The sequence below is a fragment of the Pristiophorus japonicus genome, unplaced genomic scaffold (assembly GCF_044704955.1).
Source record: "Pristiophorus japonicus isolate sPriJap1 unplaced genomic scaffold, sPriJap1.hap1 HAP1_SCAFFOLD_532, whole genome shotgun sequence".
In the NCBI taxonomy this organism is placed as follows: Eukaryota; Metazoa; Chordata; class Chondrichthyes; family Pristiophoridae; genus Pristiophorus; species Pristiophorus japonicus.
This window is the reverse complement of record NW_027254439.1, coordinates 236,148-258,868: the sequence shown is the minus strand read 5'-3', so window position 1 is coordinate 258,868 and position 22,721 is coordinate 236,148. Positions and strand designations below refer to the sequence as shown.

Here is a 22,721-nt window from a genome sequence, read left to right as displayed (position 1 = left end):
CAGTTATGGTTTGTTTCTACTGATCTTAATAACCCAAAATACTAGACTGATGATTAATATTCTGTATAAATGTTGAATGTGTTCCAAATACATAGTGCGGTAAAAATATTTGATTTCTCCATGATAAGAGGAGACTAATTGATGTTCTGTTACCAACTGTTACATTTTGGGCCTTTTCTTACTCTACATTATTTCAGTTCTCCTCTCGTTCGCCTTCAACCATATCAAATCCCAAGCCTGTTCTGTTTGAGAACACGGCTTGTAGGAGACATAGTCTGAACTGTTATGTCTCACTTTACACTCATCTGAAATTCCTTTATAGTACCTTCTTGTATCAGATTTGAAATCTGTTATTATCTGTATCATTTAACACTTTTTGTATCCGGATTTGTAAAAGTTCTCCACACATATTGCATGTAATTGCCTTTGAAATGTATGATATTTGTCATTCTCATTACTAATTTTGAAGGTTTCGTTGGTTTAATCTCTTGTTACTAACATACATTGCACTATTTCTTTAAACATGATAATTGGTTCAAACATTTCCTTTATCAGGTCTTTGGCTCAATTGAGCCCTGTCAATAATCCTTGGTTGGGGATAGGATTAGTGTTCAGTGGCTGGGGTTAAGGATGGGTTTTGAGGCTGGTGTCAGAAGCTGGGGTTCGGGTTACAATGTTAGGCTTATGAGATAGTGATTAGAATTACAAACCACTATTAACAACGCCTGTGTCACTAAATACCTCCTTTTTCATTTGTTGTTTTTTAACCTCATACAGGTAAATCGCAAAACAACCTTATGAATTGTTCATTCGAGGAATCTTCGTTCTGGCCTGAGTCCGATCTGCTGCCTTTTTTCACACCTCTACATTTCCCACAGAAAAGACATCAGGAACAGGAGGGGAAAGAATGTTTTATAGAATCCAGAATTGTCTGTTCTGAATTTCCATCCTGTATTTAAAGTAACAACTTTTGTAACCACCATTTGCAGGGTATTAGAAGGGGAGGATCTGCAGCAGGGAAGCTCAAAACAAACATTACGTCAAAATTTGACAGATTCAACCTGAAGAATCAATAGTGTAAATGTGGGGACTGGATCCGGATTCAGTTGCCCGTCTGAGGTGATAACACATCAGGGAGAGGCCGTTTATCAGCTGAGTGTGGAAAGAGATTCACTCGCTCATCTCACCAAATGACACTCTGGCATGTTCATAATGAGCAGAATCCATTCACTGCTCTGTACGTGGAAAACGATGCAATCGACTACACCCATTTGCTGACACACCAACAGAGTCACACCGGGAAGAGACCGTTTAGATATTTCACATGTGGGAAGGTAGTCACTCCGTTGTCCCAACTGTTTACACTCCAGATTATCCACATTGAGAACATTTGCTTTAAATACTCTGTGTGAGAAAAACTTTCAAAGTTCAAAGCAGCTGATGCACGATCACCGCACTGATACTGGAGAGAAGCTGTTTCAATATCCACTGTATGGAAATAAATTCACCCCACCTGCTGAGACGCTAGTGGCTGGAGGGGTTATTAATCACATCCAGAACTGACCCGTGGCAGAGTGCCCGTTCACTTGGGGTTTTTTGTGTATGATTTATAAATTTTCACTCAATCAGATCACAGAAAATCAATTCCCATTCACTAACTGGGGTTTTCAATGGCGGGACTGTGACCCAGCATAGCCCGCGGGGGAGAATGTGCCCTATTCGCACTGCACAGGCACAGGACCAGGTGGTTTTTGGAGCATGCCGGACGAAGAATGGAAACGGGAAGAGCCGGAGACGCAGGTGAGTAGCTCACACGGCGGTTATGCTTCATGAAGACCTGGTACAGGCCGCAAACCCTGACTAAGAACTTCCAGGTCCCGCGTTAGCAGCTCCGGGGATTTATTCCTGGTGACAGGCCCAGGCTGACGGCCGCCATCTTTGTAAAGCACAGCGGAAGGTTTCTGCACCACCATAGTGATGCACTGAGTAGCAGAGCGCATATGCGGCCATGTTTGTACAGGGACCATTAGTAGGCAGGGCTTCAGCGTCCCAGTGAATGTGGAACTGAACCTAGCCACCGTTCGGGGAGGAAAGAGAAGGAAACCAGTGAGTATAGAACTGAAATTCACTGCCACTTCTCTTCCAGTTAATTCACTGGCACTTCTCTTCTAGTTGCTTAGTGTAATTTCAGGGGTGGAAGTGAGGGGAACCAGTGAGTGTAGAACTGAACCCAGCCAGAGTCAATACCTTCACGGGAGGAGAGGGAGGGGATTCAGTTCATGCAGAATTGAAGCCAGCCAAGGTTAGCATTTCCAGGGGAGAGAGGGAGGGAACCAGTGAGTGTAGAACTGCACCCAGCCAGAGTCAGCAATTTCAGGGGTGGACAGTGAGGGGAACCAGTGAGTGTAGAACGGAACCCAGCCAGAGTCAGCATCTTCAGGGGTGGAGAGTTAGGGGAACCAGTGATTGTAGCACTGAACCCAGCCAGAGTTGGTGCAGGATAAACAGTCTTGAGCTGTGCGATGTGTTTGGATTTCAGCACAGGGAGGAGGGACAATGTGTGGGATGGTGATTTACAGGTTTAGAGAAACAGGAAAGAATGATACATAGAAATTAGAATGGTCTGTTCTGAATTTCTGTCCTTTACTTACAGTGATGAGTTTTGTCATCTCCTTTTACAAAGTATTAGAAGGGGAGATTTACAGACGGGAAACTCAAACCAAACATCACGTCAAGATCTGACAGAGTCTCTCGATTCCTCAGGACCTGAATTTTATCGGCCTTTGACTGTGGAAGGAGAATTGTTTGTTCTGTCTGTGGGAAAAGATTTCAAACATCATTGTGACTGGAAAAGCATTGCTACGCACACGCCCGACTGAGAGTGTTCCAGTGCACTGACTGAAAAGAGCTTTAACCAGTTACACAGCCTGAAAAACATCACACCATTCATAGCGGGGAGAAACCATACATGCGTTCTGTGTGTGGACGAGGCTTCAACTGATCGTCCAACCTGGAGGGACACAAGGACACCCGCACCATGGAGAATCCGTGGAAATGTGAGGACTGTGGGAAGGGATTCAATTACCCATCTGAACTGGAAATTCATCAGCGCATTCACACTGGGGAGTGGCCGTTCACCTGCTCTGAGTGTGGGAAGGGATTCACTTGTTCATCCAACCTCCTGATACACGAGTGAGTTCACACTGGGAAGAGGCCGTTCATCTGTGCTGAGTGTGGGAAGGGATTCACTTGTTCATCCACCCTGTTGACACACCAGCGAGTTCACACTGGAGAGAGGCCATTCACCTGCTCTGAGTGTGGGAAGGAATTCACTAAATCATCCAATCTGCTGATACACCAGCGAGTTCACACTGGGGAGAAGCCGTTCACCTGCTTTGAGTGTGGGAAGGGATTCAATTCTTCATCCCACCTTCTAAATCACCAGCGAGTTCACACTGGGGAGAGACCGTGCACTTGCTCTGAGTGTGGGAAGGGATTCACTCAGTCATCTGACCTGCGGAAACACCAGCGAGTGCACACTGGGGAGAGGCCGTTCATATGCTCCGTGTGTGAGAAGGGATTCACTCAATCATCCCACCTGCTGAAACATCAGTGAGTTCACACCGGGAGAGGCTGTTCACCTGCTCTGAGTGTGGGAAGTTATTCACTCAGTTATCCAACCTGCTGATTCACCAGTGAATTCAGACTGGGGAGAAGTTATTTACCTGCTCTAAGTGTGGAAAGGGATTTGCTCAGTCACCCTACCTGCTGAGACACCAACAAGTTCACAAGTGATTGCAAGGGTTACATTCTGCTGTTATTGCTGCTGTTAATCTCATCCCGACTGAATCATCTTCATTCTGACAGTGGATTTTGTTTCTGCTGATATTAATAACCCCTATAACTGGGCTGGAGTTTAATATTTTGATATTTCAAATAACAGTCTGTTGATATTTGATGTCTCCATGATGAGAGGAGACAAATTGTTGTCCTGTTACCGACTGCTCCATTTTGGGGCCTTTTCTCCTTCCTAACTAGATTATTTCAGTTCTCATACCTTTGGTTACTCTTATGGACAAGTTCCAGCTCCCCATACCTTCCAGTGTGCCTCTCCTAGCCTTGGTATCCAGGGAAGGTCTCAGTAACAAGCCTAGGATCACAAAACCCAGTTCTATCTGCACAGGAGAAAGTCTGTTATCTAACTCCTCGAATAGGCAAAATAGAGAATGATCCCAACTCTAAGAACATCTAGAATCTGTTGTAAATATCTTCCAAATCCTTACTGGTACAATCTGTCAATTGAAGTGAATGGAAGATGAGAGCGGTGAGGGAACTTGGATTTTTTCATCATAGAATGTTTAGATTCAAAATATTACATTAGGATAAGAAAAGACTAAAGACCAGTGGTTTGTGCTTGCCACAGGAAGGCCACAGTGTTTTTTATGTGCTTCTAACGTTGTTGATGTATGTTGAAGAAAATGTAGACTTGTGTCTCTGGACTATGCCGTATCCAGAGACTACCATATTGGGTAATGCCCAATTATTGGGATCAATTATTATAAAATTGAATTGTTATAGAATGGAAAAATAGTGAAGTTATGCTAAGCTTACATCAAACCTTGGTTAGAACACAGAGGGTGCAAAGAAGATTTACAAGTATGATACCAGAAATGAGAGTGTATACCTATCAGGAAAGGATAGACAAGCTGGGTCTCTTTTCTCTTGAAAAAAGACGGCTGAGTGGTGACCTAATAGAGGGCTTTAACATTATGAATGATTTTGATAGACTAAATACAGAGAGAGTGTTTCCACTTATGGGAAAGAGCATAATTAGAGACCATCAATATAAGATAGTCACCAAGAAATCAAATAGGGAATTCAGAAGAAACTTCTTTACCCAGAGAGTAGTGAGAATGTGGAATTCACGAGCACAGGGAGTCGTTGAAGTGAATAGTATAGATGCATTTAAGGGGAGGCTAGACAAGCATATGAGGGAACAGGGAATAGAGGATTGTGCTGATAGAGTTAGATGAGGAAAGACAGGAGGAGGCTCGAGTGGAGTGTAAATGCCGGCATGAACTGGTTGGGCTGAATGGTATGTTTCTGTGCCGTATATCCTACGTAATCCTAAAGTAAAATACTGCAGATGCTGAAATCTGGAATAAAAACAAAATACTGGCTATCTCAGCAGGTCAGGCAGCATCTGTGGCGAGAAAGCAGAGTCTCGGGTCGATGACCCTTCATCAGAACTGGAGAGTGTTTGGAAAGAACAGACTCTTAACAAGCACTGAAAGGAGGAGGGGAAGAAAGAAAAAAGGGAAGGCCTGTGATAGGTTGGAAAACAGGAGAGATTAGAGAAACAGAATGGATGATGGCCCAAATTCAAATGGCAATGCCAGGAGTTAGAAAAACACTAGTCAAGATAGGGTGTGAATGGCAGGATAATGACCAACTGCCATTAGAGACAAGGAGGACAAAAAGAAACAGGCTGAGCGGGGGGCAGGGGGCGGGGGGAGGGGTGGGTGCCCGGAAAGAAAGCCAAAGGTTGGCTCTGAAATTTTTGAACTCGATGTTGAGTCCAGAAGGCTGTAAAGTGCCTAAACGAAAGATGAGGTGCTGTTCCTCGAGTTTGCATTGAGCTTCATTGGAACAGTGTAGGAACCGAGTATTGAGAGGTCAGAGTGGGAATGGAGTGGAGAATTAAAGTGACAGGCGACCGGAAGCTTGGTCACACTTGCGGTCTGAACAGAGGTGCTCCGCAAAGCAGTCACCCAATCTACGCTGTAGGGAAGACCACATCGTGAGCAGCGAATACAGTACACTAAATTGAAAGAAGTGCAAGTAAATCGCTGTTTCACCTGGAAGGAGTGTTTGGGTCCCTGGATAGTGGAAAGGGAGGAGGTAAAAGGGCAGGTGTTGCATCTCCTGTGGTTGCATTGAAAGGTGCCGTGGGAAGGGGAGGAGTGCTAGGTGTGCCTGTGGAATGGACCAGGGTGTCGCGGGGGGAGCAGTCCCTTCGGAATGCTGAGAGGGGAGGGGAGGGGAAGATGTGATTGGTGGTGGGACCTATCACAGACCTTCCCTTTTGTTCTTTCCTCCCCTCCCCCTTTCAGTGCTGGTTAAGAATCTGTTCTTTCCGAACACTCTCCAGTTCTGATGAAGGGTCATCGAACCGAAACGTTAACTCTGCTTCCTCTCCTATGTAATCCTATTATTCAAGACACGTTGCTCGAAGGGGAAGGTAAATGGCTTGCATCCAAATGTAATTGTTACTTTTGTCTTCTTTGTAAAATCACAAAGTCTGGGCATAATTTGTTTGTGAAATTAAAATTGATGTTATAAATTGATAAGAGTTGCTGGTCAAGCACATGGGAAGGGAAATTTAGCTGAAATTTAAGGGGATAATCATGTTTTATTTTTGAAAAGGTCTAGTCTATGTGGTTCCGTCCAAACTATGTATTCAGGAAGAAGTTTTGGGGAGGAAGGTTGTTGTGTTAAAGGTAACTAACGTCCTTCATCTTGCAGACTGACATGCTCTCTAGCATATTTTGGGGAATAAAAGGTCCAAGAAGAGGTTCATTTAAATAAAATTAAACAAACAAAATGGGTTGAAACTTGGAGCAAGTGGGAATGTTTGATCTATGTTTTAAGATATTATGATAATATTGTATTAGACAGTAAAGTTTCTCTGGGGCTCAGTGACCACTCCATAAAATTGAATGAGAGGACATGAGTGAGGATATAAGATGAAACCAGGAAAATTACACCATCAAATGGGAATTTTTTAAAATCATTGTTATTTGGTGAATTGGCAAAAATCACCTGGGTGCAATCTAATGTTAATGTAAATTCTTGTGAAAGTCAGAGAAGTGTAGTAAATTCACAAGTTTCTCTTGGGGTGTTTGTCTCATTGCCTATACTCAACAATAAGGAAACTGAATTTGATAGCTTGGCCATTACCTGAGACATTGGGACCATGCAAAGGGAGATGAGCAAAGATCTCCAGACACCCTACGATCTTTTGATAAGATCACCTGAAAGCCCGAGAATGGCTTGGATCAGATGTTATGGCATGATATTAAGATACTCGTGTGTGTGTGTGTGTGTGTGTGAACAAATGAGTCTCAGACGTGCTCAGTTATCAACAACAGCACAACATGAAATAGCTACTGTGGCTCAGGTGAGACAGATTTTTAAACCATCAAGGCTATGACACATTCTCCATAGAGAAACCAACTTTGAAATAATCAGGGTAGAGTTAAACACACTGCTACCTGCCAGAGGCATTAATATTAAAAGTAAAGAGCATGCTGATCAAATTAGGATTTCCTTACAGCGAGAATGGTCATCAGTTTCAAGGCCTCCACTAAGTACTGAACAAAGAAAGCTTGTAGGGAGGCCAAAAACAAAAAAAAGTCAGTCTGTCTTTGTCTGAACAAGGTGGCCATGGCTGTAAAAAAATCAGCTACAAGCTGAAGGTGGGAGACAAGGAGGCCATACCTAACAGGTTCCATATCAAAGCATGGATCCAAGTGAGTGGTGTATTTGGACTTCCACAAGGCATTTGTTAAGGCGCCACATAAAAGGTTATTGCACAAGATAAAAGTTCATGGGGTTGGGGGTAATATATTAGCATGGATAGAGGATTGGTTAACTAACAGAAAACAGAGAGTTAGGATAAATGGTTCATTCTCAGGTTGGCAAACAGTGACTAGTGGGATACCGCAGGGATCAGTGCTGGGACACCAACTATTTACAATCTATATTAACGACCTGAATGAAGGGACCGAGTGTAATGTAACCAAGTTTTGTGGTGATACAAAGATGGGAGGAAAAGCAATCTGCAAAAGGACATAGATAGGCTAAGTGAGTGGGCAAAAATTTGGCAGATGGGGTATAATGTTGGAAAGTGTGAGGTCATGTACTTTGGCAGAAAAAAATCAAAGAGCAAGTTTATTATTTAAATGGAGAAAAATTGCAAAGTGCTGCAGTACAGCGGGACCTGGGGATACTTGTGCATGAAACACAAAAGGTTAGTATGTAGGTACAGCAAGTGATCAGGAAGGCCAATGGAATCTTGGCCTTTATTGCAAAGGGGATGGAGTATAAAAGCAGGGAAGTCTTGCTACAGTTATACAGGGTATTGGCGAGGCCACACCTGGAATACTGCGTACACTTTTGGTTTCCATATTTACGAAAGGATATACTTGCTTTGGAGGCAGTTCAGAGAAGGTTCACTAGGTTGATTCCGGAGATGAGGGAGTTGACTTATGAGGAAAGGTTGAGTAGGTTGGTCCTCTACTCATTGGAATTCAAAGAATGAGAGGTGATCTTATCGAAACGTATAGATTATGAGGGGGCTTGACAAGGTGGATGCAGAGAGGATGTTTCCACTGATAGGGGAGAATAAAACTAGAGGGCATAATCTTAGAATAAGGGGCCACCCATTTAAAACTGTGCTGAGGAAGAATTTCTTCTCTCAGAGGGTTGTAAAATAATATGGTAGAATTCTTTATTAAATTGGAGAGTGACACAGTTAATTCAGAGACTAGGGTCTTGAACTTAAAGAAAGGTAGCTTCGATGGTATGAGACGTGAATTGGCTTGGATAGACTGGCGAATGATACTCAAAGAGTTTACGGTGGATAGGCAATTGAAGACATTTAAAGATCACATGGATGAACTCCAACAATTGTACATTCCTGTCTGGCATAAAAATAAAACGGGGAAGGTGGCTCAACCGTGGCTAACCAGGGAAATTAGGGATAGTGCTAAATCCAAGGAAGAGACATATACATTGGCCAGAAAAAGCAGCAAACCTGAGGACTGGGAGAAATTTAGTATTCAGCAGAGGAGGACAAAGGTTTAATTAGAAGGGGGAAGATAGAGTATGAGAGTAAGCTTGCAGGGAACATAAAAACTGACTGCAAAAGCTTCTAAAAATATGTAAAGAGAAAAAGATTAGTGAAGGCAAATGTAGGTCCTTTGCAGTCAGAATCAGGGGAATTTATAATGGGGAACAAAGAAATGGCAGACCAATTGAACAAATACTTTGGTTCTGTCTTCACTAAGGAAGACACAAATAATCTTCCAGAAATACTAGGGGACCGAGGGTCTAGCGAGAAGGAGGAACTGGGAGAAATCCTTATTAGTCAGGAAATTGTGTTCGGGAAATTGATGGGATTGAAGGCCGATAAATCCCCCAGGGCCCGATAGTCTGTATCCCAGAGTACTTAAGGAAGTGGCCCTAGAAATAGTGGATGAATTCGTGGTCATTTTCCAACATTCTATAGACTCTGGATCAGTTCCTATGGATTGGAGGGTAGCTAATGTAACCCCACTCCCAAAGGAGGGAGAGAGAAAACAGGAAATTATAGACCAGTTAGCCTGACATTAGTGGTTGGGAAAATGTTGGAATCAATTATTAAAGATGAAATGCAGCACATTTGGAAAGCAGTGACAGAATCAGTCCAAGTCAGCAAGGATTTATGAAAGGGGAATCATGCTTGACAAACTTTCTAGAATTTTTTGACGATATAACTAGTAGAGTGGACAAGGGAGCACCAGTGGATGTGGTGTATTTGGACTTTCAAAAGGCTTTTGACATGGTCCCACACAAGAGATTAGTGTGCAAAATTAAAGCACATGGTATTGGGGGTAATGTATTGATGTGTATATATGTAATATATGATATGGCGAGAAAGCAGGAATGGGGTACTGAGGTTGCATGTTCAGCCATGAACTCATTGAATGTTGGTGCAGGCTCGAAGGGCCGAATGGCCTACTCCTGCACCTATTTTCTATGTTTCTATGTGGATAGAGAACTGGTTGGCAGACAGGAAGCAAAGAGTAGGAATAAACGGGTCCTTTTCAGAATGGCAGGCAGTGACTAGTGGGGTACCGTAAGGTTCAGTGCGGGGACCCCAGCTACTTACAAAATACATTAATGATTTAGACGAAGGAATTGAATGTAATACCTCCAAATTTGCAGATGACACTAAGCAGGGTGGCAGTGTGAGCTGTGAGGAGGATGCTAAGAGGCTGCAGGGTGACTTGGACAGGTTAGCTGAGTGGGAAAATACATGACAAATGCGGTATAATGTAGATAAATGTGAGGTTATCCACTTTGGTGGCAAAAACAGGAAGGCAGAATATTATCTGAATGGTGACAGATTAGGAAAAGGGGAGGTGCAACGAGACCTGAGTGTCATGGTACATCAGTCATTGAAAGTTGGCATGCAGGTACAGCAGGCGGTGAAGAAGGCAAATGGCATGTTGGCCTTCATAGCGAGAGAATTTGAGTATAGGAGCAGGCAGGTCTTATTGCAGTTGTACAGGGCCTTGGTGAGGCCACACCTGGAATATTGTGTGCAGTTTTGGTCTCCTAATCTGAGGAAGGACATTCTTGCTATTGAGCGAGTGCAGCGAAGGTTCACCAGACTGATTCCCAGGATGGCAGGACTGACATATGAGGAAAAACTGGATTGATTAGGCTTATGTTCACTGGAATTTAGAAGAATGAGAAGGGATCTCATCGAAACATATAAAATTCTGACGGGATTGGACAGGTTAGATGCAGGAAGAATGTTCCTGATGTTGTGGAAGTCCAGAACCAGGGGTCACAGTCTAAGGATAAGAGGTAAGCCATTTAGGACCGAGATGAGAACCTTCTTCACTCAGAGAATTGTGAACCTGTGGAATTCTCTGCCACAAAAAGTTGTTGAGGCCTGTTCGTTATATTCAAAAGGGAGTTAGATGTGGCCCTTACGGCTAAAGGGATTAAGGGATGTGGAGAGAAAGCAGGAATGTGGCACTGAAGTTGCATGATCAGCCATGATCATATTGAATGGTAGTGCAGGCTAGAAGGACGGAATGGCCTACTCCTGCACCTATATTCTATGTTTCTATCTATCGTGTGTAGCCTCTGTGTGACCTTTGTGATGAATGTGGTACAGAATGGACTGGGCAACATAGAGGGTAGTCAAACCCCTTTGTTTATTCATGAAGAACAAATGCTTTAAAGGAACCAAGACATAGACTATGATGTGATGCAGAAAATGAGAATGGGGTTTTTGGCCCCCAGGGAACGGGAAAGAAATGAAGATATTAGACTAGTGGGTTTGGTCTTGTCTTTGTTCAGGAAAAATGGAAATGAAACGACACATTGGAAGGTGTATAGGGTAGAATCGGTTGCAATGCTGATAGACTCTGAGCTAGGTCTGATCCATAAACAGTATGAGGAGTATCCAAGATATCTGATTAAGAAGGGAGGAACTTGGATAGCACCAGATATGCAGTGGTGTACTCTGAAAGGGATAACATGGGTTTGTAGTTGTGACGAAGTCCATCAACACACTGTTCCAGCTTGTGGGTTCACCCTCAACAAAGAATCATCAAAATGCCAGATTGGAATAATTAAATGGGGCGAAGACCAAACTAATACCACGTATAAAGGAAAAGGACAGTTTTGTGTGACTACTGCTGACACGTATATGATTGTGGGTTCAACCCGAAGCCCCATGCTAAAACATCAATTTTGCTTGATTTCACTGAAGAACATGCCTATCAGTGCTAAAACATTGGTACTGGTACATCACCATAGTGCCACTAGTCTGTAGACAAGACAGCCTCTGGAGGATGAAGCCATTCGAGCCATTCCGCATCTGGGACACTATACACCTCCCCTGTCGATGACTTTAAAGCTCATAATTGAGTGAATTAAGATACCCCAGAAACACATAGTGCAAATGATACAGACAAATATCGAGACAGAAAAGGCAATCCTGAGACTTGGGAATCATAAATGGTGTGAAGTAGGATCTAATGTTGAACTACATCCTTGGGCTAGACTGTTCCAGGTGGGATTGGTGAGTAGTGGTGCTACCGAGCCAATCTTAGTGATGGACTTTGGACAAATAAAGTTATGCACCAAACTTATGTATCTTTGTGAGTTTGTTGAGTCGATTGACGTGCCACCTGGTGAGCGTGATAACGTCAAATCAATCAGCATTAAGAAAGAAAAAGAGCATGTTTCATGGCCACAGGATGTCCCAAAGTGCTTTACAGTCAATTAAGTTTAGAAGTGTAGGCACTGTTGTAATGTAGGAAATATGACAGACAATTTGTGCTCACAGCAAGCTCCCACAAACAGCAATGTGATAATATACAGATCATCTGTTATTTAGTGGTATTGGTTGTCATTTTGCTGTCATTCTTTGAAACAGACGGCAATTCAGGATTTAGCGCATCTGCAGCATAATGCGGAAATACTAAAGTTGTGGTCTGTCATTCACTGCTCCTCCACAGGATGTGATGTTCCCCCCAGCGCACAGATTTGGCAATCAGGGACATCTCTCAACTCTGGGAAACTGATGAAAACCATGGCTCTTCCGCAGAAATACCGCTGTTAAATTCTCCATTAAAAGTTAGGCCCAAAGGAATTAGGTGTAACTGGGATTTTAACAGCGCGCTGACTGCTTAACAAAGGTTATGAGCCTGAAAAACTATTTTATACACCCAACTGAAGTGCCTTTGAGAGTTTGTTGAATCGATTCACATGGCACCTGGTGAGTGCAGTAACATCAAATAAGTCAACGTTAAGAAAGGAAAAGGTTGGGCAGTGTCAAATTTATCCATTTTAATAAAAAAATAAAATTGTTAAGTACCTTTTTAAAAAAAAGTTAGTTCACCTTTATTTCAGGTTTGTCGTTTCCCCATGTGCAAGCCACAATCTTTGTTTTGCTCTAACATTTTTAAGTTAGAATTTGAAGAGCTTAGCCACCTCCTTGTTCACGGCCTGTGAAAATTCTGCATTTAGATTGGATGTTTAGACAGCTTGTTGACATTGCAGCAGCTCGCGCTAGGAGATCCCCACTGTACGCTCTTGATTTGAATTACATGTCAGAAAACCCGAACTTCTTGACACAGAGATTGCCACATCTTTGTGCGAAGCTTACTTCGAGGCTGGGGGCGAAAGTCTTCGCTTCGCCACTGGCCGCAAATTCCGGGCCATTTTGGAACAGTTTTTGCAGAGTGACCGAGGCTGCCTTTGAAACTGCAGGCAATTAGTATTTAAATAAGCTTGTGTGGTGAAGCTGCTATCCCTTTGGCCCTCCGAAAAGCTGCTCATTGTGGCCCCTCTCCCAGATTCCAGTCCCAGCTCAGTGCTCACTGTGGCATCTATCCCAGATTCCAGCCCCAGCTCTGTGCTCACTGTGGCCTCTCTCCCAGATTCCAGCCTCAGCTCTGTGCTCACTGTGACCCCTGTCCCAGATTCCAGCCTCAGCTCTGTGCTCACTGTGGCCCCTGTCCCAGATTTCAGCCCCAGCTCTGTGCTCACTGTGGCCCCTGTCCCAGATTCCAACCTCATCTCTGTGCTCACTGTGGCCCCTGTCCCAGATTCCAACCTCATCTCTGAGCTCACTGTGGCCCCTGTCCCAGATTCCAACCTCATCTCTGAGCTCACTGTGGCCCCTGTCCCAGATTTCAGCCCCAGCTCTGTGCTCACTGTGGCCCCTGTCCCAGATTTCAGCCCCAGCTCTGTGCTCACTGTGGCCCCTCTCCCAGATTCCAACCTCATCTCTGAGCTCACTGTGGCTCCTGTCCCAGATTCCAACCTCATCTCTGAGCTCACTGTGGCCCCTCTCCCCAGCCCTGTGCCCCCTCTCCCCAGCCCTGTGCTCACTCAACTGCTCTCACCTGTGCACAGCACGTCACAATCGGCACCTGAGCATGACACCAGGCCCCGGCCCCTTGCCGCATCGCCATTGGTTGGAGGACCCGCCGCCAGCTCGCTCCGCCCATCTTCGCCGGGGCTCTTCCTATTGGTTCGAGCTCCCGTCCGTCAGGCCGGGCCCATGTGGTGCTGGGCGGGCAGTTTGAGGCGGTTTTTTTTTTTTTTTTTGGGCACTAAAATCACAATTTCTCCGGTGCCCCCTATAAAAGGGAAGGGGACACTAAAAGCACCGGCAATTAAAACAAATTAAACTTTAAAACGTAAAATCAAATTAAAATTTGGTTGCCGGGCGTGATGATGCACTCCAGTCCCTCCGGTGCCCACCTCTCGCGGAAGGCCGCGAGCGTACCGGTGGACACCGCGTGCTCCATCTCCAAGGACACCCTGGACCGGATGTAAGAGCAGAAGAGAGGCAGGCAGTCAGGTTGAACGACCCCCTCGACCGCCCGCTGCCTGGACCGGCTGATGGCACCCTTGGCCGTGCCCAGGAGCAGTCCTACGAGGAGGCCTTCGGACCTACCCGCTCCCCTCCGCACAGGGTGCCCAAAGATCAGGAGAGTGGGACTGAAGTGCAGCCAGAATTTCAGGAGCAGCCCCTTCAAATAGTGGAACTTGAGGCGGTTTGTTCTGGAACTTTCCTTCAGCAGGATGATGAGATTGACGGATGGGACAAGGATCCCGCAGCCTCTGCTGTTCAGGGCTGAATCATTGGGCCGGTTAGCAGCTTATTGAGAGCCCGCGGCCGGGGAGTGACGCCTTGTGGCGCCGCCCAGGTCCGTCAGTCTGGTCATTGGCGGCAACACCCGGGCTCCTCCCCGCCCACAACCAGGCTCAGCTCCGCCTCTCGCACACTCCGATTGGTTGGAGGACTAACTGCCCGCTCGGTCCTCCAGACCCGCCCCCGCTCTTCCTATTGGTCCAGAGCCGCTGTCAATCAACTGAGCAGTGTGAGCTGAGTATGCGCGGTGGGGCGGCTGTGTCTGAGGCAGCAGGTGAGAGATGGGCGGAGTTAATAAACCCTGGGGGACCACGGGCTTCACACACACCGAGTGCGGGCCCAGGCCCCGCCCGTCCGAGAGACAACATTCCGCATTATCCGCTTCACACACACCCACTGTGGGCCTCAGGCCCCGAACAACAACCTGCGGCTGCGGCTCCGGCTCCGGCTCCGGCTCAGGGAGGTTGGTTGCTCGGCACTGCAGTGATGTCATAAAGCAGGGCCATTCAGCCCAGCGGGTCCTCTCCGTGTCCCTTTAAAGGAGGAGAGCTGGGACATCCTGTCTCAACATACATCCCCCTGTTCACACTGAGAATCCCTGGGGAAGGGCCAAGGCCCAGAGTGTGGAACACAACCAAGGGGGAAAGAGGAGGAGAGCTGGGACATCCTGTCTCAACACACATCCCCCTGTTCATACTGAGAATCCCCGGGGAAGGGCCAGGGCCCAAAGTGTGGAACACAACCAAGGGGGAAAGAGGAGGCGAGACGGTGCAGTGTAGGAGATGCAGGAGGAGTCTGCTCATTCCTAGGGGCAGATCGGACAAAGTGCTTTGAGTGGTGGGTCCAGCAATGAAACTGAAAACAAACCAGAGGGAACAAATAAAAATGCAATCCAAGGGAACGGGAAGCGGGAAAGAACCACAACCGGCCCAAAAGTTGGACTAATCGCTCTAAAAGGTCACTCTAGACAGTTAGAAACTTCTCCTGGTGACTGTGTGTCTGCAGGACTCTGCTTCACTCCAGTGTTTAACGGCATAGAGTGCTGGCCTCACACCCATGGGTTAACGTGTTAGAATTCTAGGGGCAGTGTTAACAAGCTTGGAAATATCCCGGAGAACATAAGAAATAGGAGCGGGTGTAGGCCGTTTGGCCCCTCGAGCCTGCTCCGCCATTCATGGCTGATCTGATCCTGGCCTCAACTCCACTTCCCTGCCCGCTCCCCAAAGCCCTTAACTCTGTTCTCATTCAAAAATCTGTATCAGCACCTTAAATATGTTCAAAGACCCATCCTCCACAGCTCTCTGGGGTGGAGAATTCCAAAGATTCACGAACCTCAGAGAAGAAATTCCTTCTAATTTCTGTTTTAAATGGGCGACCCCTTATTCTGAAACTATGCCCCCTAGTTCTAGATTCACCTATGAGGGGAAACATCCTCTCTGCATCTACCCTGTCAGGAGCAGTGAAAGCTCACTGGGCCCCAGCATATGCTCATCGCAAAACCCCGGGAAAGGGAAAAGTCAGCTCTGAAGCAAGTTTGCTGCTCCTTCTGCCCAGCACTGCCTGCACCCCCGACACACGGAGGGGGAATTTTATCCTCGGTATTACAGGTTTTATTTACAGGCTGGTGAGAGAAATAGTTTATACTGACACCAAGCTGTGTGATTGGTTCAGTCTGTCTATGACTGATGGGCTCTTTTAAATTTGAGTGGTCATGTATTCGAATTCCCCGTAACTCTAATGGTGGATATAAAAGAGAGATCTGTGTTCAAATCAGAGAGTCTCCTTGGAGATTCTCAGAGAAGGAACGGGTCAGCTTGAAACTCTGAAAAAGAGAACATTTTTTAGAAGTTTCCAATCAGCAGTTTTTGACCGATATTGATTCCCACAAGGACGGAGAATTCTACAATAAGAAAGAACTGGTCACGATTTGAAAGGTATTAAAGGATTCGAGGGGATCTTACATTTGGGCTCTTTATTTTGTTCACTCGAGGAGTTAGACAACAGACTTCCTGTTGTCAATAAGGAGTTGGATTAATGGACCGTGATGTATTTACTTGTTCATATTTTGTTAAATACATTTGCTGAGTGGATTTAAATTCAAGACGAGGTTTGCAGGCGTGATGCTCTATTCACACATCGAAGGTGAGAGAGATGCTGTGGGGCACACGCTAAGTCCAGTAGCTGAACATGATTAACAAACTGTGTTTTGTGTTTAGTGATCCTGGGCATGTTACCGAGACCGTCCCTGGATACCAAGGCAAGGAGAGGCACTCTGGAAGGTAGGGGGAGCTGGGACTTGTCCATGAGAGTAACAAACAGGTTTGAGAACTGAAATAACCTAGAATTAGAAAGGAGAAAAGGCCCAAAATGGAGCAGTCAGTAACAGGACATCAATTAGTCTCCTCTTATCTTGGAACATTAAATACCGACACTGTTTTATTTGAAATATCAAAATATTAAACAACAGCCCAGTTATAGGGTTATTAACATCAGCAGAAACAAACCCCAACTGTCAGAATGAACATGGTTCAGCCGGGATGTGATTAACAGCAGCAATAACAGTAGACTCCCACCCCTGCAGTCACTTGTGAACTTGCTGGTGTGTCAGCAGGATGGATGAATGAGTGAATCCCTTCCCACACTCAGAGCAGGTGAACAGCCTCTCCCCAGTGTGAATACTCTGGTGCGTTAGAAGGTTGGATGAACTAGTAAATCCCTTCCCACACTCCAAACAGGTGAACGACCTCTCCCCAGTGTGAACTCGCTGGTGTGTTAACAGGCTGCATGACTGAGTGAATCCCTTCCCATACACAGAGCAGGTGAACGGTCTCTCCCCAGTGTGAACTCGCTGGTGCTTTAGCAGATCGGATGACAAAGTGATTCCCTTCCCACACACACAGGTGAACTGTCTCTCTGTAGTGTGAGCTCCCTGGTTTGTCAGCAGGTGGGATAACTGAGTGAATCCCTTCCCACACTAAGAGCAGGTGAACGGCCTCTCCCCAGTGTGAACTCGCTTGTGTGTCAGCAGGCTGGATGACTGAGTGAATCGCTTCCCACAGACAGAGCAGGTGAATGGTCTCTCCCCAGCGTGAACTCGCTGGTGTGTCAGCAGGGTTGATGATGAAGGGAATACCTTTCCACACATGGAGCAAGTGAATGGGCTCGCCCCAGTGTGAACTTGCTGGTGTGTCAGCAGGTTGGATGACTGAGTGAAATGCTTCCCACAGTCAGAGCAGATGAACGGCCTCTCCCCAGTGTGAACTCGCTGGTGCCTCAGCAGATGGGATGACCGAGTGAATCCCTTCCCACACATGGGGCAGGTGAATGGTCTCTCCCCGGTGTGACTGCGTCGATGAGTTTCCAGCTCAGACGGGTAACTGAATCCCTTTCCACAGTCCCCACATTTCCACAGTTTCTCCATGGTGCTGGTGTCCTTGTGACTGTCCATGGTTGGATGATCAGTTGAAGCCTCGTCCACACACAGAACACGTGTAATGGTTTCTCTGCGCTGTGAATGGTCTGATGTTTTTTCAGGTTGTGTAACTGGTTAAAGCTATTTCCACAGTCAGTGCACTGGAACACTCACGCGGATGTGTGTGTCTCGGTGCTTTTCCAGTCACACCGATTTGTGAAATCTTTTCCCAAAGACAGAACAAGCAAATAATTCTCCTGCCACATTCAAAGGCCGCTGATGTTCAGGTCCTGAGGAATCAAGTGACTCTGTCAGATCTTGACGTGATGTTTGGTTTCTGTTTCCAGTCTGAAAATCTCCCCTTCTAATACCCTGTAAAAGGAGATTACAGAACTCATCACTAAGTACAGAACAGACAATTCTAGTTTCTATGGAATATTCTTTCCTCTCTCGTTCCCCCAGAGCTGTAAATCCCCATCCCACTCTCTCCCTCCTCCCTGTGCTGAAAGCCAAATACATTGCACGTCTCAAGACAGTTTGTCCTCCGCTCCCAGTTTTCACTACCAACTCTGGCTGGGTTCAGTTCTACACTCACTGGTTCCCCTCCCTCTCCTCCCCTGAAGGTGCTGACTCTGGCTGGGTTCAGTTCTACACTCACTGGTTCCCCTCCCTCTCCTTCCCTGAAGGTGCTGACTCTGGCAGGTTTCAGTTCTACACTCACTGGTAACCTGAAATACAACAGAAAATAATGGAAATATTTAGGCAACATCTGTAGAGATAGAAACAGAGTTAGCGTATCAGGTCACTTTCCTTTCATCAGAACTGGAAAATAGGAGCAGGGGTCGGCCCTCCGGCCCCTCGAGCCTGCTCCACCATTCAATAAGATCATGGCTGATCATCGACCTCAACTCCACTTTCCCGCCACATCTCCCTATCTCTTGATTCCCCGAGACTCCAAAAATCTATCTATCTCAGTCTTGAATATAAGTTTTAAGTAAGTGCAGAGGCAGGGAAAGAGGGGAGGAAAGACAGGAGTGATTAAATGACAAAAGGGATGATGGAGCAAGGCAAAAGGAAATGGTGATGGGACAAGAAACAAAAGATGGGTCTGGAGGAGGTGTAAATGGAGATCATTACCAACAGCTGCTGTACTAAACAATGGGAGCGGTGGTTATGGTGAAATTGTGGAACTCAATGTTGAGTCTGGAAGGTGAAATTCTGTGCCTCGAGCGTTATTAGAACAATGGAGGAGGCCGAGGACAGCGAGGTCAGAGTGGGAGTGGTCCGGAGAATTTCAATGACAAGCGATCGGAAACTCAGAGTCACGCTTGCGACTGAACGGAGGTGTTCTGCGATGCGATCACCCAATCTGCATTTGGTCTCTCCAATGTAGAGGACACTGCATCGTGAGCAGCGAATACAGTATACTAAATTCAAAGTAGTACAATAAATCGCTGTTTCACCTGGAAGGAGTGTCTGTGGCCCTGGACGGTGGGAAGGGAGGAGGTGAAAGGGCAGGTGTTGTATTTCCTATTTTAATGTAGGAAATGTGGCAGTTAATTTGTGCACAGAAAGCTCCCACAAATAGCAATGAACAGATAACGTATTTTAGTGATATTGATTGAGGGATATATATTGGCCAGGACGCCGAGGTAACTCCCCTGCTCTTCTTCAATATAGTGCCATGGGATCTTTTAAATCCACTCGAGTTGCAGCCGGGTCCTCGGTTTAACGTCGCATCACAAGAAACGACATCTGACAGTGCAGTGCTCCCCTGGAGTGCCAGCCTGGACTTTTGTGCTCAAGTCTCTGGAGTGGGATTTGAGCAGCTCTGAGAACAGGGGATCTAAATCTGGGCCCATCTGTTACAATTCTGTGGGCTGTAAACCGACTCCCCGGCACTTACCAGCACCTTCAGGAGAGATGCTGAGAAAGTCCCTGTGTGCAGAGTGAGAACAAAATCAATGAGTCAATGATTTTCTCTCCCGGTCACTGGGACCCTGAAGCCCTGCCCACTCTTTGTTGCTTTATAAATATGGACAAAAGTTCCTTTGAACCATCCCATTACATAACTATATCACATAAGATGTGAAATCAGTTATTTTCTGTATAATTTATCTTTTTTGATCAGTTTTCATAAAAATCCTCCACACATATTGCATATGACAGGGGACAAGAGAGAGCGGGAAACCAGTCTCCATTTCTCCTTCATTTACAGACCCTCCCTGGTCTGTCACCAATTCTCCTTCATTTACAGACTCTCCCTGGCCTGTCACCATTTATCCTTCATTTATAGACGCTCCCTGACCGCTCCACGTTTCTGCTTCATTTACAGGCACCCCCTGACCACTCCATGTTTCTGCTTCATTTATAGACGCTCCCTGACCACTCCATGTTTCTGCTTCATTTATAGACGCTCCCTGACCACTCCATGTTTCTGCTTCATTTACAAACGCTCCCTGACCACTCCATGTTTCTGCTTCATTTATAGATGCTCCCTGACCACTCCATGTTTCTGCTTCATTTGCAGACGCTCCCTGACCACTCCATGTTTCTGCTTCATTTACAGACGCTCCCTGACCACTCCATGTTTCTGCTTCATTTGCAGACGCTCCCTGACCACTCCATGTTTCTGCTTCATTTGCAGACACTCCCTGATGAGTCACTGCTTTGTGGATCTTTCTGTTGTGGCTTTCAACAGAAGAAACCCTGTGGGGTGGAGCAAACATTGCAATGTTTGGTAGTGAAATGGATTAGTTCAGGACAGACAGCAGGGATTATTTGAGGAAATAACACAGTGCAGTGAGAAAGGAAATGCAGTGTAGATGGATTGTCAAAAGGTGTTTGATAAGGTGACGGACAGGAGGCTTGTTGATCAAATTAAGGCTCACGGTATTAAAGGGAGTGGGACAGCGTGGAGAGGAAGTTGGGTATAAGACAGAAAACAGAATAGTGGTTAATGGATGCTCTTCAGATTGGAGAAATGTAAACAGTGGTGTCCCCCAGGGTCAGTGTTGGGACCATTGCTCTGCTCAATATAGAGAAATGATCTGGGCTTGGGTATATAGGGCACACGATCAAAATCTCCAGAGGAGACCAAAACAGGCCCATGGCCAACTGAAAGGACTGTACATAGTTTCAGTGTGAATACACAGGTTAGTAAATGGGGCAGGTAGATGTCAGCTGAAATGTAACAGAGAGAAATGTGAGGTGATACATTTTGGGACAAAGAAATGTTTGGAAAAGTACATTAAATGGTAAAAATGTAAAAGCAGTAGAGAAGCAGAATAGGAAATGGGTGTTAGATTCTAGCTAATGCCTTGTCCTGTTAATTAGCAAGTCCAGTGTCAGAAACTATTACCTTAGCAAATAAATATAAGATGAGCAGATTCTCTGTCCTCTACCATGCCTTATACTGACCCATCAATCAGAGTAAACATGCAAGTCCCGCGTGTCCACAGTAACTGACACGAGGTCAGCCTGCTGGATGGAACCACGGGTGCCCTGAGTTTGATCTCCGGTGTCTCCAGTCCCGACTGCCCCCTTACATCAGTCTCCCCTCACTTTTATACCCTGCAGTGATCATCTCTGGCACCGGACTCTTCTTTGTCTTCTCTGCTGGGTTTGGGCAGGAAGCGGGGAAAAGACAGCTGGAACTTCTCTAATCTGTGATTTACAAGGACACTTTCCCTGGTTCCCACCAGTTACTTTTCTTCAGTGATTTTCTCATTATCCTTAAACTCCCCTGCCTGCTGTTAGTTGTTATTTCTTATAGTTTCACAATTATAGGTATAACCATCACATTATAATCTAATCTATTGTGTCACTCACTCTGGTTTGAGCTTACATTGAGGTTACTAACAGACAAACCCTGTTCTTTCCCCTGATTTGATTACAGATTCTAACAGTGGGTTCAGTGAATGGAATATCTTATCAGTGTTGCCATGGCGACCTGTCTGCAGCGAATCAATTGTTTGAGTTTCTAACTCAGACTAAGCTTCTCTTTCACGCTATACACATTATATCAGCCAGTTTATGTCATAGAATCCATAGAAATTTACAGCACGGAGGGAGGCCATTTCGGCCCATCGTGTCCATGCCGGCCGACCAAGAGCTATCCAGACTAATCCCACCTTCTAGCTCTAGGTTACGGCACTTCAAGTGCACATCCAAGTATTTTTAAATGTGGTGAGGGTTTGTGCCTCTACCATCTTTTCAGGCAGTGAGTTCCAGACTTCCACCAACCTTTGGGTAAATAAATTTCCCCTCATGTCTCCTCTATACCTCCATCCAATTACTTTAAATCTAGGCCCCCTGGTTGTTGACCCATCTGCCAAGGGAAACAGGTCTTTCCTATCTACTCTATCCAGGCCCCTCATAATCTTATACACCTCAATCAGGTCTCCCCTCAGCCTCCTCTGTTCTAAAGAAAACAGACCTAGACTATCCAATCTTTCCTCATAGCCAAAGTTCTACAGACCAGGCAACATTCTTGTAAATCTCCTCTGCACCCTTTCCAGTGCAATCACATCTTTCCTGTAATATGGTGACCAGAACTGCAGACAGTATTCCAGCTGCAGCCTAATCAGTGTTTTTACAGTTCAAGCATAATGTCCTTGGCTCTTGTATTCCATGCCTCGACTAATAAAGGTAAGTATTCCATATGCCTTCTTAACCACCTTATCTACCTAGCCTGCTACCTTCAGGGATCTGTGGACCTGCACTCCAAGGTCCATTTGTTCCTCGACACTTTTCAATGTACCATTTAATGAGTATTCCTTTGCCTTGTTAGACCTCCCCAAAAGCATTACCTCACATTTCTCTGGATTGAATTCCATTTGTCATTGTTTTGCAGCT

At 45.6% G+C, this 22,721-nt stretch overlaps 2 pseudogenes; one reads left to right on the top strand and one right to left on the bottom strand.

Annotated features, from left to right (window-relative positions):
- The window catches only part of LOC139254082 (zinc finger protein 239-like), a 42,492-nt pseudogene extending 38,600 nt beyond the window's left edge, over positions 1–3,892 (top strand).
- Positions 1–17,726, bottom strand: part of LOC139254086 (zinc finger protein 420-like) — a 31,662-nt pseudogene extending 13,936 nt beyond the window's left edge.
- Between the last annotated feature and the right edge of the window lie 4,995 nt (positions 17,727–22,721).